Source organism: Bufo gargarizans, chromosome 7 (genome assembly GCF_014858855.1).
Source record: "Bufo gargarizans isolate SCDJY-AF-19 chromosome 7, ASM1485885v1, whole genome shotgun sequence".
Classification (NCBI taxonomy): Eukaryota; Metazoa; Chordata; class Amphibia; order Anura; family Bufonidae; genus Bufo; species Bufo gargarizans.
The window spans coordinates 21,214,764-21,229,226 of record NC_058086.1 but is presented as its reverse complement, the minus strand read 5'-3'; positions in this window follow the sequence as shown (position 1 = coordinate 21,229,226).

Below are 14,463 nucleotides of genomic sequence, written 5' to 3'. Positions count from 1 at the left end.
GAGCCTCACATAATGGTAGAGGGGTCTCCAATCACCTCACAAACGTACTGCCAAGGAGGTGCCCACCTGCTCTGTAAGGGTAGATGATACTGTCCATAAGTACAGGCATGGGCCACGTACTGTATACATCTCAACAAGAAGATGGACACAGCCATGGACATTCTCTGTAGAAAAATGTATCCTGTATAATAATACCGCCCTACACTGCCATACAGTCCTGGGAAAAAAGCGTTATAGTCTTGCCATATAAGTGTCCATGTACTTGCCGGAGTGCCACCCCGTGAACTATAATTCTGCACATGGTCCTCTATTATGGCTGGGCTCACATCTGCGTTAGGGTGGGTTCACACTAGCGTTAGGGATTCCATTATGACTTTCTTATAACGGAATCCATAAGATGGACGGATCCGTTCTTCTGCCCATAGACTTGCATTATGACGGAATGCAAAACGGACGTCTTTAAAAGGCATTCCGTTTGCTCTCCGTCCTAATAGAAGTCTATGGCAATCAAAACGGATCCATCTGGGTCCTGTGATGCAAGACGGAAAACAAAGTCCTGTCGACGGGACTTTGTTTTCTGTCTTGCATAACGGGACCCAGACGGAGCCGTTATGCTTTCCCATAGACTTCTATTAGGACGGAAAGCAAACGGAATGCCTTTTAAAAGCTTCCCATTTGCATTCTGTCTGGGCGTTCTGTTATAACCATGTTATAACGGAATCCCTAACGCTAGTGTGAACCCACCCTTACATGAGGACCTTTCGTTGCAGCTTCCTTCTTAGGCTACTTTCACACTTGCGTTCAGAGCGGATCCGTCTGGTGTCTGTACAGACGGATCCGCTCCTATAATGCAGACGATGGGATCCGTTCAGACACGGGAGGTTCAGGTAATTCATATACTGTCCATGCTTAAAGGTGGAAAATATTTTAAAAATCCAGTTGTATGGTCTCACGTTTTAAGGGTCTATTCACACGTCTTGCAACAGTTTTGTGGTCCGCAAATCACGGACACCGGCCATGTGCGTTTCACATTTTGCAGACTGCACATGGCCGGCACTATAATAGAAATGCCTTTTCTTGTCTGTGTCTGCGGAACGGAAATTAATGGGTCCGCACCCGTTCTGCAAAATTGCGGAACGGATGTGGACCCATTTTTCGGACGTGTGAATTGATTTTTTTTGTGATCCAGAGCAGAAAATAATTAAAGGGACCCTACACAAACAAAGTTGAGTCCCATTATTATGATCACTCCCTACATTTTATGTCAGCAGTGTGTAGCTCATGAAGGAAGTCACGCGTGGTGAGCTGGCTTGGTGGGTATATAAGGTGTGAGATGGGCTGTCTGCACATATATCCTTCATTGTTATCATGGGTAAATGGGGTGATTTATCACAATTGAAAAAAAAAAGTATGATTATTGGCTTTCAGACCAAGGGTGGCAGTATTTCTAAGGCTACTTTCACACTTGCGTTCGGAGCGGATCCGTCTGGTATCTGCACAGACGGATCCGCACCTATAATGCAAACGCTTAGATCCGTTCAGAACGGATCCGTTTGCATTACCATGAACAAAAAAAACACAACTTTTTTTTTTTCTTCATGGTAATGCAAACGGATCCGTTTTGACTTTACATTGAAAGTCAATGGGGGACGGATCCGTTTGAAAATGGAGCCATATAGTGTCAAATTCAAACGGATCCGTCCCCATTGACTTCCAGTGTAAGTCTGGACGGATCCGTTTGCCTCCGCACGGCCAGGCGGACACCCGAACGGTGCAAGCAGCGTTCAGGTGTCCGCCTGCTGAGCGGAGCGGAGGACAAACGCTGCCAGACTGATGCATTCTGAGCGGATCCGCATCCACTCAGAATGCATTAGGGCTGTACGGATCCGTTCGGGGCCGCTTGTGAGAGCCTTTAAACGGAACTCACAAGCGGAGCCCCGAACGCTAGTGTGAAAGTAGCCTAAAACTGCGCAGTTTGTGAACTGTTCACATTCTGCTGTGGTGAAAGTGTATGGTAAGTGGCCAAATGGCACCACTGCGACTAGAGTACCCTGTGCTATTGATGTGAGAGGTGAATGTCAGCTACGAAGGTGCGTGAGGAAGGACCGACACACTACAGTGGAGCTGCTCACCGCCAAAATGAACCAGGGGACTACCAGATGTGTGTCTAAAGCAACAGTTTAGTTAACCTTACTGTGTATGAGGCTCCGAAGCAGGTAGACAGTCATTGCACCAACGCTAACGAAGTTGCATCCGCCTAAAAGGCTGACATTTTTCGAAATGATGGATGGATGTTGGCATGTCAGGCGAGAAACATCAGAGGGTCAGGGGGACCCATACTAAGGGTCCATTCACACGTCCGTTTTTTCTTTCCTGATCTGTTCCGTTTTTTGCGGAACAGATCAGGACCAGATCTGGACCCATTCATTTTCAATGGGTCCTGGAAAAAATCGGACAGCACAATGTGTGCTGTCCGTTTCTGTTGTTCCGTTCCGCATGTCCGTTTAAATATAAAACATGTCCTATTCTTGTCCGCAAAATTCGGATCCTGGTACAATACAAAGTCAATGGATCCGCAAAAAACGGAAGACATTCGGATGTCATTCCGTATGTCATCCGTTTTATGCGGAATCCGTTCCTGGAAACACATAACAATTTTTTTATTTTTTTTTTAAAGAAATCCAAACAACTTTATTTGATTATTGAACTTTATACATGTTTCCGTTTTCTGCGGATCCGCAAAAAACGGATGACATACGGAAACATTTTCAGGAACAACGGATCCGCAAAAAACGGACCGAAAATCGGGATATAGGAAAATACTGACGTGTGAATGTAGCCTAAGCATTACAATGGGGTCCTAGAAGATCTGTGTATCCCCCCGTAAGGGTACGGCCAAACGGTCAGGTTTCCTGATGCAGTTTTGGAAGTCAAAACGAGGAGTGAATTTAAGCAAAGAGAAGTCGTATCTGTCCTTTATGCTTTCTCTCTTTTATGATCCACTCCTGATTTTGAGTTCCAAAAGTACATCAAGAAACATGGCCGCACCCTTAGACCGCATGATCTGCTCCTGTACTGAGGCCTCCACATGTCTCTCTACCACCAAGTAAGAAAATCACCTGTGGTTTGGGGTGTATACGGTTGCTTTGTTGAGCAGGTTATGTGGATGACATATGGGCAGAGACACCATGTGCAGCTCATGATGTGTCCAGACTGCTCAGGTCTATATGAAGTAGAATGAGCAGAGCCATAAATAGAGGAATTGTTCTGAGTTGATGCCTCCCCTTGCATTACCTCAAGATTTGTATTCACCAGGGGGACCTATTATCTAACATCTGCTCGAGCAGCAGGCTGTGGTGATTGACTTTGGCTCTTTTCATACTGTGTTTCTGTGACCTCTTTGGTGCATGCACCAGGAAAGCTCCCAGTGCATACATAAAGTAGGTCTATATGCTCCCAGTCATTGGATGAAAGCCAAAATAATGTCCTTTTGGCTTGTATCCATCAGGGTTAGTGTTTTTGAGGGGCTTTTTTCCATGAATATTGGGACTCCTGAGCCCATGCAATGTCCTGAGTGGTCTCCAGCGCTCGGCTTGTGCTGGAGCTGCTCAGTACTGATTGGCAAATGATGGCCAATGGGATAGAGAAGGCGCTCATAGGGTAAGTAAATTCAAACAAACAAATTTCTAATGAAAGAAATGGTTTGCTCACCTACTGCGGTTGCATCAATTGGATGCAACTGCAATGGAGATCGAGTATAGATAAGGGATGGTTGGTGCAGCCAAGATCCGTCCTAACACCTTGGGCAGGGGCCACCCTGCCACTAGGGTAATGGAAATGAAGAGAAGTGCGCTAAACCTTAAGTGGAGCGTGTGGACTGCTGGGGGCGCACGAGACAACCAAACAAGGACCGTGTTTTAATTTCGGCAGTATTCCATTTATTCGTAAGACCTTACGAGTCTTACGAATAAATGGAATACTGCCGAAATTAAAACACGGTCCTTGTTTGGTTGTCTCGTGCGCCCCCAGCAGTCCACACGCTCCACTTAAGGTTTAGCGCATTTCTCTTCAGTACTGATTGGGTCAGTTCAAGCAAGTGTTTTAATCAGGGTCACTGGAACCAGTTTAGGGTGCCCTCAGAGAAAGCGTAAAACTGGTGACTGATTTCCTATAAGTGCGTTCTTTTAAGTTTCTCCAGTGCCGTTTTGACTGAGACCGGTATATGAATTGCCAGTCTTAAAGGGGTTGCCCCACAAAAAATATTCTACATTTTTCAAACCAGCACCTGGATCTGAATACCTTTGTAATTGCATGTAATTAAAAATTGAGTATAGCCACTGAGTTATGCAGTGAAATCTATCTATATAACGCCACCTGCTGTTTGTTTTTGTACATTTTCTGTCCCACTCACTGAGGTTGACATACATGCTCAGTTCCATCCTTCAACCAACTGTAGCACAAAGGACACAACCCCTGAGAAAGTGAGCACCACCTATCAGCTGCTAGCTTGAAGTAAATCTAGCAGAGCAATGAAAAGGAAGATCTCTGGATCCATGTGAGGTAGAGGGCTGCTTCAAAGTTTGTTAGAAAGAGATGGCCATGAACTATAGGATGTCTGATTTTCAGTTTTTACATCAATCATGGCATAACCCCTTTCCTAAATTTCCCCCATAGCACCGAAATGTGGAATTGTCCCTTGTGAAGCTCGATAAGTGAATCTCGGCAGAATGAAAGAGGAAAAAGCTCCAAAACTGAGCCATCAAACATTAATGTGAACAAGCCCTTAACGAGATTCCTCTTACTTTACTAATTAGTATCGCACCACTGTGGAACGTGACAAAAATGAACTAAAACATTAGCAAGAAAAAGGGAAGCTTAAAATGTAATTGGCGTCTACAACGAAAAAAAATAACAAGCGAATATCTGAAACTGCACTTCAGGCTCCTCTGGGAAGTTTCTGTAACGCTGCTTCATACCAGGCCTCCTCAGATTATCAGCTGATGTAGGAGTTACCGCACTTTGATGTTAAGAGGAGAGCATTTTAATGACTCTTGGGTGTCTGTTTTTCTGCTTACTATGTACATATCACATGGCTTGCCGGTGATTTAGTCGTCTACACGTGACCTATTGCCATGTAATTGAGGTGGCCTGATGACGAGCAAGGAACCCTTCAGGGATTTACAGAGATGCTTGTGTTTCTGCTGGTAGCAGCTCTATATAATAAGATAGCACTGATAAAGCGATTTTGATTGAAATCCATCAGATGCCTTCAGAAAGGGACGTCTGGGAATACTAATATACTGTTCCATAAATTACTATACTGTGCACCAGGTCTATCTCATCTGCTCTATTACTATGATTTCCTTCCAGGAGCCTAAAGTAAGGAGGGATTTTCAATGGCTGCCAATCATTCTCAACATGTACTGTCTATGTTCAAGTGCTAAGCACAAAAGAAAATGAAAGGGGTTGCCCAAGTTTTGGATACTGATGACCAGGGGTGCACCTCCAATGGGGCCAGGTGAGGTGGTTGCCTCAGGCAGAGGGACCTAGAGACAAGAGGTGGCAGTGGCAGGGCCATGAGAAATGAGCGCTTCCATTGTGGAAGTGCTCATCTCTCTATATTCATGTGTATCACAGTATGCCCTTATCAGTACGGCTGGGGGAGGGGGGCAGGGGCGTTTCACTTTTTGCCTCAGGCAGCAGAAAGGCTAGGTGCACCCCTGCTGATGACCTATCCTCAGTATCGGTCATCAGTATCTGGTGTGGGTACGGCACCCCCGCTGATCAGCTGTTTGAGGAGGCCTCGGCGCCTCACAGAAGCCTTCCAAACACAACGCCGTCTACTGGATGGTGACTGTGCTAGGTTTTGCAGCTTAGCCCCATTCACTTGAATGGGACTAAGCTGCGCCTCATGACCAATGAACGTGACGTCACTGGCCAAACAGCTGAGAATAGGTGATCAGTATCAAACTCCTTCAAAAAGAGTGATATGTTGCTTCATTCTGGAGAGGACAAAGCGAGGACAAGAATAGGACAGGTTATATGTTTTTTGCGGGGCCACTGAACGGAACAACGGCCTCATTGAAGTGATTGGGTCCGGGAATCCTTTTGGTCGGGAATCCTTGGTCGGGAATCCTTTTGCAGAAATGACTGCTTCAATGCGGCGTGTCATGGAGGCAATCAGCCTGTGGCACTGCTGAGGTGTTATGGAGGCCCAGGATGCTTCGATAGCGGCCTTAAGCTCATCCAGAGTGTTGGGTCTTGCGTCTCTCAACTTTCTCTTCCCAATATCCCACAGATTCTCTATGGGGTTCAGGTCAGGAGAGTTGGCAGGCCAATTGAGCACAGTAATACCATGGTCAGTAAACCATTTACCAGTGGTTTTGGCACTGTGAGCAGGTGCCAGGTCGTGCTGAAAAATGAAATCTCCATCTCCATAAAGCTTTTCAGCAGATGGAAGCATAAAGTGCTCCAAAATCTCCTGACAGCTAGCTGCATTGACCCTGCCCTTGATAAAACACAGTGTACCAACACCAGCCGCTGACATGGCACCCCAGACCATCACTGACTGTGGGTACTTGACACTGGACTTCAGGCATTTTGGCATTTCCCTCTCCCCAGTCTTCCTCCAGACTCTGGCACCTTGATTTCCGAATGACATGCAAAATTTGCTTTCATCCGAAAAAAGTACTTTAGACCACTGAGCAACAGTCCAGTGCTGCTTCTCTGTAGCCCAGGTCAGGCGCTTCTGCCGCTGTTTCTGGTTCAAAAGTGGCTTGACCTGGGGAATGCGGCACCTGTAGCCCATTTCCTGCACACGCCTGTACACGGTGGCTCTGGATGTTTCTACTCCAGACTCAGTCCACTGCTTCCGCAGGTCCCCCAAGGTCTGGAATCGGTCCTTCTCTACAATCTTCCTCAGGGTCCGGTCACCTCTTCTTGTTGTGCAGCGTTTTCTGCCACACTTTTTCCTTCCCACTGAGGTGCCTTGATACAGCACTCTGGGAACAGCCTATTCGTTCAGAAATTTCTTTCTGTGTCTTACCCTCTTGCTTGAGGGTGTCAATGATGGCCTTCTGGACAGCAGTCAGGTCAGCAGTCTTACCCATGATTGCAGTTTGGAGTAATGAACCAGGCTGGGAGTTTTTAAAAGCCTCAGGAATCTTTTGCAGGTGTTTAGAGTTAATTAGTTGATTCAGATGATTAGGTTAATAGCTCGTTTAGAGAACCTTTTCATGATATGCTAATTTTTTTAGATAGGAATTTTGAGTTTTCATGAGCTGTATGCCAAAATCATCAATATTAAAACAATAAAAGGCTTGAACTACTTCAGTTGTGTGTAATGAATCTAAAATATATGAAAGTCTAATGTTTATTAGTACATTACAGAAAATAATGAACTTTATCACAATATGCAATTTTTTTTAGAAGGACCTGTACAGTAACTGGGATCTCAAAGGGCAGGTAATGATAGCAGCATCCAGTAGCCAATACAATCTATTTGATGGGATATATGCCACAAAGCTGCAATCAAATGAAACGCCCAGAAGCGCCCATTTCTCGCACGAGACGTTTTGTATATTGTTTTCTATGTAAAAAGTTTTAAAAAAATGTTTCAGGTAAAAGTAAAACTACAGTACAATATATCACGGACTAAACAATCACAGGTCTACAAGATCGCTAATAGCGCTTTTCCTGTATATATCTCATCAGTCTTTTCCCCGGCCCCACGCGCTGACGACCAGGGACGGTTGGAGCAATCGCAAAGGCAAGTACTTGACAGAGGCTTACAGGAGTTGAGTCTCAATTTGCAGAAACAAAACAGATGAGTGCGGTACATTGAACCTCCCTATCAATGGACCTACCGTCATAACATACCACTCATGAGCCGCCATTTCCATTTTTGTTCTTAATCTCATCAAAATCAAATCTATTTGGTCATCTCTAACCACCCATCCACTATATTCCTTCTTTGAAATTCCATATATTTAATAATCCCAATTGATCAACAATCCACCAGTCCATCACTATCCCCCAGTATTCGGAGGATACTGTATCTCCTTATGGAGAGAGCCTAGAAGGCACAAGGAGCCTATAAGAATTTTATATTGAGGCCCAGGAGCTTCAAGTGATGACACTAGTGAAAACATGTAGGCCCCTTTCAGACGAGTGAGTTCCACGCAGTAGACTCGCAGTGTGCATCAGCGAGAGCACCCGTCCTGACCTCCCAGCACTGACAGGGTCGCATAGCATTATACTGCTTTATGATGCTATGTAGCCCTTACAGTTCTGGAATACATTGGATAACACTGACGGCATTATGTCAGCGTTTTCCAGTACATTCCAGAACTCTAAGGCTGGGTTCAGACCTGAGCGTTTTACAGCGCGTTCCTACGCGCTGTAAAACGCTCAACAGGCAAGAACCAATGATTCCCTATGGGAATGGTTCTCATCTGAGCGTTTTACAGCGCGTACGATCGCGCTGTAAAACGCCCGACGCCCCAAGTACAGGAGCTTCTTTGGGGCGTCTTGTCGCGCGTTCCCGTACATAGACTTCAGCGGGAACGCGCGACAATGGTCGTTCGCTTGTCTCTGTATGCGCGATTGCAAACGCCCGTACAATCGCTCATACAGAGCGTACGTTCAGAACCCAGCCTAAGGGTTACAAAGCATCATAACTCAATATAACGCTATGCAACCCCCGGCAGTGCTGGGAGGTCAGGACGGGTGCTCTCACTGACGCACGCTGCGAGTCCAATGCGTGGAACTCGCTCATGTGAAACCAGCCTTATGTTGGATAAGGTCGGTGTAGGACAGACCTTGCACAGTTCTAAACTGAACCTAAATCAGCACCAGGTTATAAAGTGATCCAAGCAGCACAGTGCAGTTTTTGCATGTTATTTTTCAACCAAAATCAAGGATGGAATAAAACGAATCCCTGCATACATCCTTTATTTAGGAACCAGTCCCAATTTTTGACTGAATAAAATTATCTTAAAAATTTAAGTCTGCACGGACTGGTGAGGCCTAAGAATGTTTACGGATACCCAACTATACCACCTTTCTTCTCAGGCATTGCTTTCTTGATTGTGAATTTTATTTAAGGTTGAGTTGGTACACCATTCCATACTACTCACCGTCATGGCACAGAGCAGGTCTATAATCCCTAAGGCATGTTCTATACCGACCCTATACCTCTTTAATATAGTTTTAGAAAATTGACAGGTGTCAGCATTCTTTCCACAAATCGATAGTCTGATAAATGGAGAAAGAGGAATTTTTCTGTAATAAGATATAGATTTTTATCCTCGCTTGTACAGCCCCCCCCCCCCCAAAAAAAAAACTAACGAAAAAAACCCCCACAAAACAATCTGATATTAATAGCTTATCCTGAGGATAGACCATGGCTATCCTGGACCAGGACACTCCTTTAAGGTTAATGTAGGTGTACTACTGTATATCAGTAGTGTTGCAGTATTACATTAAACAATATATAGGTACACACGTGAACATCACCAAGAGGGATTTGTTTAAAAGAACTTTGTCCCAAATTATTTGAACAAAAAAAAAAAGCCCATCTAGAACTGCAGATCATAAATGTTGCATTGAAGAGAATATTGCTCTTTTACATACACTAGTTTTATTACACTGACATCTGCTGGGCACAAATAGTCTTAACTACCCTGGCATAGAAGCTTCCTCTGAAATCAACATACTACAGATCTTCAATACAGCATTATAATATTTCCATAGAAGATACATTTGATGATGCATCTGTCTGATTGATGTACAGTATAATAGGCCACTTTCACACGGCAGTAGCTTGGTATTTTGCATCATTATTTCTAAGCCAAATCCAGGAGCAGGAAACTAAGCAGAAAAAGTATATATATTGAGCAGATTCACACTTTCAGGTTTACCCTGGGTTCAGACCTGAGCGTTCTGAAACGAGCGCTCTGTATGCGCGATTGTACGGGCGTTTACAATCGCGCATACAGAGACAGGCGTGCACACATTGTCGCGCGTTCCCGAATATCTATGTGCGGGAACGCGCGACAAACGCCCAAAAAAAAGCTCAAGCACTTGTTTGAGCGTCGGGCGTTTTACAGCGCGATCGTACGCGCTGTAAAACGCCCAGGTGAGAACCATTCCCATAGGGAATCATTGGTTCTTGCCTGTTGTGCGTTTTACAGCGCGTAGGAACGCGCTGTAAAACGCTCAGGTCTGAACCCAGGGTTAGGCTTTACAAATAGAAACTGAAATATGCAAGTGTAAAAGTCACTCAATGTGTCATCGGTATGCCATCTCCATCAGTGGCGTACATAGAGAAGTAAGGGCCATATAGCAAGGATCAAACCAGGCCCCCCACACAGGACAGAAGGGTTTCCGCCTTAACCCCTTTCAATGACCCTTGGGCCATTTTTTCCACTGCCTCGTTTGCTAAAAGTTCTTCCTTTACCCTAAGTTCACACCTGAGCGTTTTACAGCGCGTTCCTACGCGCTGTAAAACGCTCAACAAGGAGAAACCAATGCTTCCCTATGGGAATGGTTCTCACCTGGGCGTTTTACAGTGCGTACGATCGCGCTGTAAAACGCCCGACGCTCAAAAAAGTTCTTAAGCTTCTTTGGGGCGTTTTGTCGCGCGTTCCCGTACATAGATATTCAGGAACGCGCGACAATGGGCGTCTCTGTATGCACGATTGTAAACGCCCGTACAATCGCGCATACAGAGCGCTCCTTTCGGAACGCTCAGGTGTGAACCCAGGGTTAGAGCAGGGATGCTCAACCTGGAGCCTTCCAGCTGTTGTAAAACTACAACTCCCATGATGTCCTTCTGTAGGATGATACACTGCCTGTCCCAAAAAAAGTCACCACCTGGATTTAACTAAGCAAATAGTTCTGAGCCTCCTATTGGATAATTACTGCATGGCCGATTATCTTTCAGCTGGCAACAAGTTATTTAACCCCAACTGGTGCAATGAGTTGCTTTTCATTTCTTAAAACAACCATTTCGGAAGACACATCTCGTGGTCGTGGAAAAGATGTTAGGCTACTTTCACACTTGCGTTCAGAGCGGATCCGACTGGTGTCTGCACAGACGGATCCGCTCCTATAATGCAGACGATGGGATCCGTTCAGAAAGGATCCGTCTGCATTATAGTTTAGAAAAAATTCTAAGTGTGAAAGTTGCTCAGACGGATCCGTCCAGACTTTACATTGAAAGTCAATGGGGGACGGATCAGTTTGAAATTGAGCCATATTGTGTCAACTTTAAGCGGATCCGTCCCCATTGACTTACATTGTAAGTCTGGACGGATCAGTTTGCCTCCGCACGGCCAGGCGGACACCAGAACACTGCAAGCAGCGTTCGGGTGTCCGCCTGCTGAGCGGAGGACAAACGGTGCCAGACTGATGCATTCTGAGCGGATCCGCATCCAGTCAGAATGCATTAGGGCAGTACGGATGCGTTCGTGGGCCGCTTGTGAGAGCCTTCAAACGGAACTCACAAGCGGAGCCCCGAAAGCTAGTGTGAAAGTAGCCTTAGTCTGTTTGAGAAGGGTCTAATCATTGGTATGCATCAAGAAGAGAAAACATCTAAGGAGATTTCCGAAACAACTAAAATTGGGTTAAGAACTGTCCAACGCATTATTAAAAACTGGAAGGATAGCGGGGACCCATTGCATTCAAGGAAGAAATGTGGCGGGAAAATATCCTGAATGATTGTGATCGGTGATCACTTAAACGTTTGGTGAAATCAAATCGAAGAAAAACAACAGTGGAGCTCAGGGCTATGTTTAATAGTGAAAGTAGGAGCATTTCCACACGCACAATGCGAAGGGAAATCAAGGGATTGGGACTGAACAGCTGTGCAGCCATAAGAAAACCACAAATCAGTGAGGCAAAGCAGAAAAAAAGGCTTCAATTTGCTAGGGAGCATAAAGATTGGACTCTAGGGAGCAATGGAAGAAGGTCATGTGGTCTGATGAGTCCAGATTGGCCCTGTTCCAGAGTGATGGGCGCATCAGGGTAAGAAGAGAGGCCTAGTGCCTACTGTACAAGCCTGTGGGGCAGTGCTATGATCTGGGGTTGCTGCAGTTGGTCAGGTCTAGGTTCAGCAACAGTCTGTGCTCCAAGAATGAGGTCAGCTGACTACCTGAACATACTGGATGGCCAGGCTATTCCATCAATGGATTTTTTTTTTCCCCTGATGGAACGGGCATATTCCAAGATGACAATGCCAGGATTCATCGGGCTCAAATTGTGAAAGAGTGGTTCAAGGAGCACGAGACATCATTTTCACACATGGATTGGCCACCACAGAGTCCAGACCTTAACCCCATTGAGAATCTTTGGGATGTGCTGGAGAAGGCTTTGTGCAGTGGTCAGACTCTACCATCATCAATGCAAGATCTTGGTGAAAAATTAATGCAAAACTGGATGGAAATAAATCTTGTGACATTGCAGAAGCTTATCGAAACAATGCCAGAGCAAATGCGTGCTGTAATCAAAGCTAAAGGCAGTCCAACGAAATATTTTTGGTGGCGACTTTTTTTTTTTTTTTTAGACGGGCAGTGTAGCTGTAGGCTGTTAGGGAATGATGGGAGTTGTAGTTTTGCAACAGCTGGAGGGCCGCAGGTTGAGCATTGAGCTTTAGAGGATAGGGTCCTGATTAAGTTTTCACTTCCAGTAAAAGAGGGGAGGATCCCAACTGGGCCCCCTCTTGCCCCGGGCCCCATAGCAGTTGCATGGTCTGCTTCTATGGTAGTTATGCCTCTGACGATCCCCATGATGGTGAAGAACTGTGTGAAGTATCACATACTGAAAAGTTTTCTAAACTAAGCTATATTTTCTTTTTTCATACTTTTGTTACATTGCGGCCTTGTGCTAAAAGAAAAAAGATAGTCAAGTTTCTCCCCATCATTCTGCACTCAATACCCCATTAATGACAAAGGTGAAGACAGAATGTTCAAAATCATTGCTAAACAGTAGAACTAAAATATTGCATTGATGCAAGTATTCAGACCCTTTACTCAGGACTAATGGTACTTTCACAGTAGTGCACGTGTGCCCCCGGACTACCGCTCTGGCCCCATTGACTATAATGGGGGCGGGTGGGCCGTAGTTCCGGCGGCAGCACGGCAAACATGCGGAGAGGCAGCTGGAATAAAACTACGACATGTCGTAGTTTTATTCTGGCCGCCTCTTAGCATGTTTGCCGTGCTGCCGCCGGAACTCCGGCCCACCCGCCCCCATTATAGTCAATGGGGCCGGAGCAGTAACCTGGGGGCACGCATGCACTAGCTGCAGCACGGATCGGACAGGCTGTTCACCAGCCGGAACAGCCTGCCGGAGTTCCTTGTCCCTAGTGTGATACCAATAGGTTGGCACACCTGGATTTATGGATTTTTTGCAGATCCACCAAGGCATCCTTAAACTGCGGCACTCCAGCTGTTGTAAAACTACAACTCCCACAATGCCCTGCTGTAGGCTGATACCTGTAGGCTGTTCAGGCATGCTGGGAGTTGTAGTTTTGCAACAGCTGGAGGGCCGCAGTTTCAGGATGCCTGTTATAAGGCAGGGATGGCCAACCTGTGGCTCTCAAGCGGTTGTAAAACTTCAAATCCCACCATGCCCAACTGTAGGCCGAGAGTGGTGGGCAGTCTGGGCACAGCCGGAGAGCAGCAGGTTGGCCATCCCTGGTCCAAGACTGTGTCAGGTTAGGCTACTTTCACACTAACGTTTTGGCTTTCTGTTTTATGAGGTCCGTTCAGGGCTCTCACAAGCGGTCCAAAACAGATCAGTTTTGCCCTAATGCATTCTGAATGGAAAAGGATCCGCTCAGAATGCATCAGTTTGCCTCCGATCAGTCTCCATTCCGCTCTGGAGGCGGACACCAAAACGCTGCTTGCAGTGGGGACGGATCAGTTTTCTCTGACACAATAGAAAACGGATTCGTCCCCCATTGACTTCCAATAGTGTTCAAGACGGATATATGGCTATAGAAGACATAATACAGGATCCGTTCATGACGGATGCATGTGGTTGCATTATTGTAATGGAAGCGTTTTTTGCAGATCCTTGACAGGATCCGCAAAAAACGCTAGTGTGAAAGTAGCCTTAGATGGTGACCGTCATTTTCAGGTCTCTCCAAAGACCGGGCTCTGACTGGTCCACTAAAGGACATTTACAGAGTTGTCCCTAAACCACTCCTGTGTTGTCTTGGCTGAGCGCTTAGGGATGCACTCAAAAACGCTGTTTGCTGTGCTTTTGTTTGCGTCATGGAAAAGCAATGAAACAGAACGGTATAGAGTCTGTTGTACCCTGTTCCCTGACAATGAATAGGGACAAAACTGAAGCATTTTCTTCCGCTATTAAGACCCTATGATCGATCTCAATAGCGGAGAGGAAAAATGCTGGTGTGAAAGCAGCCTAAGAATCTCTCTTTATTTTGCTCCATTCAGT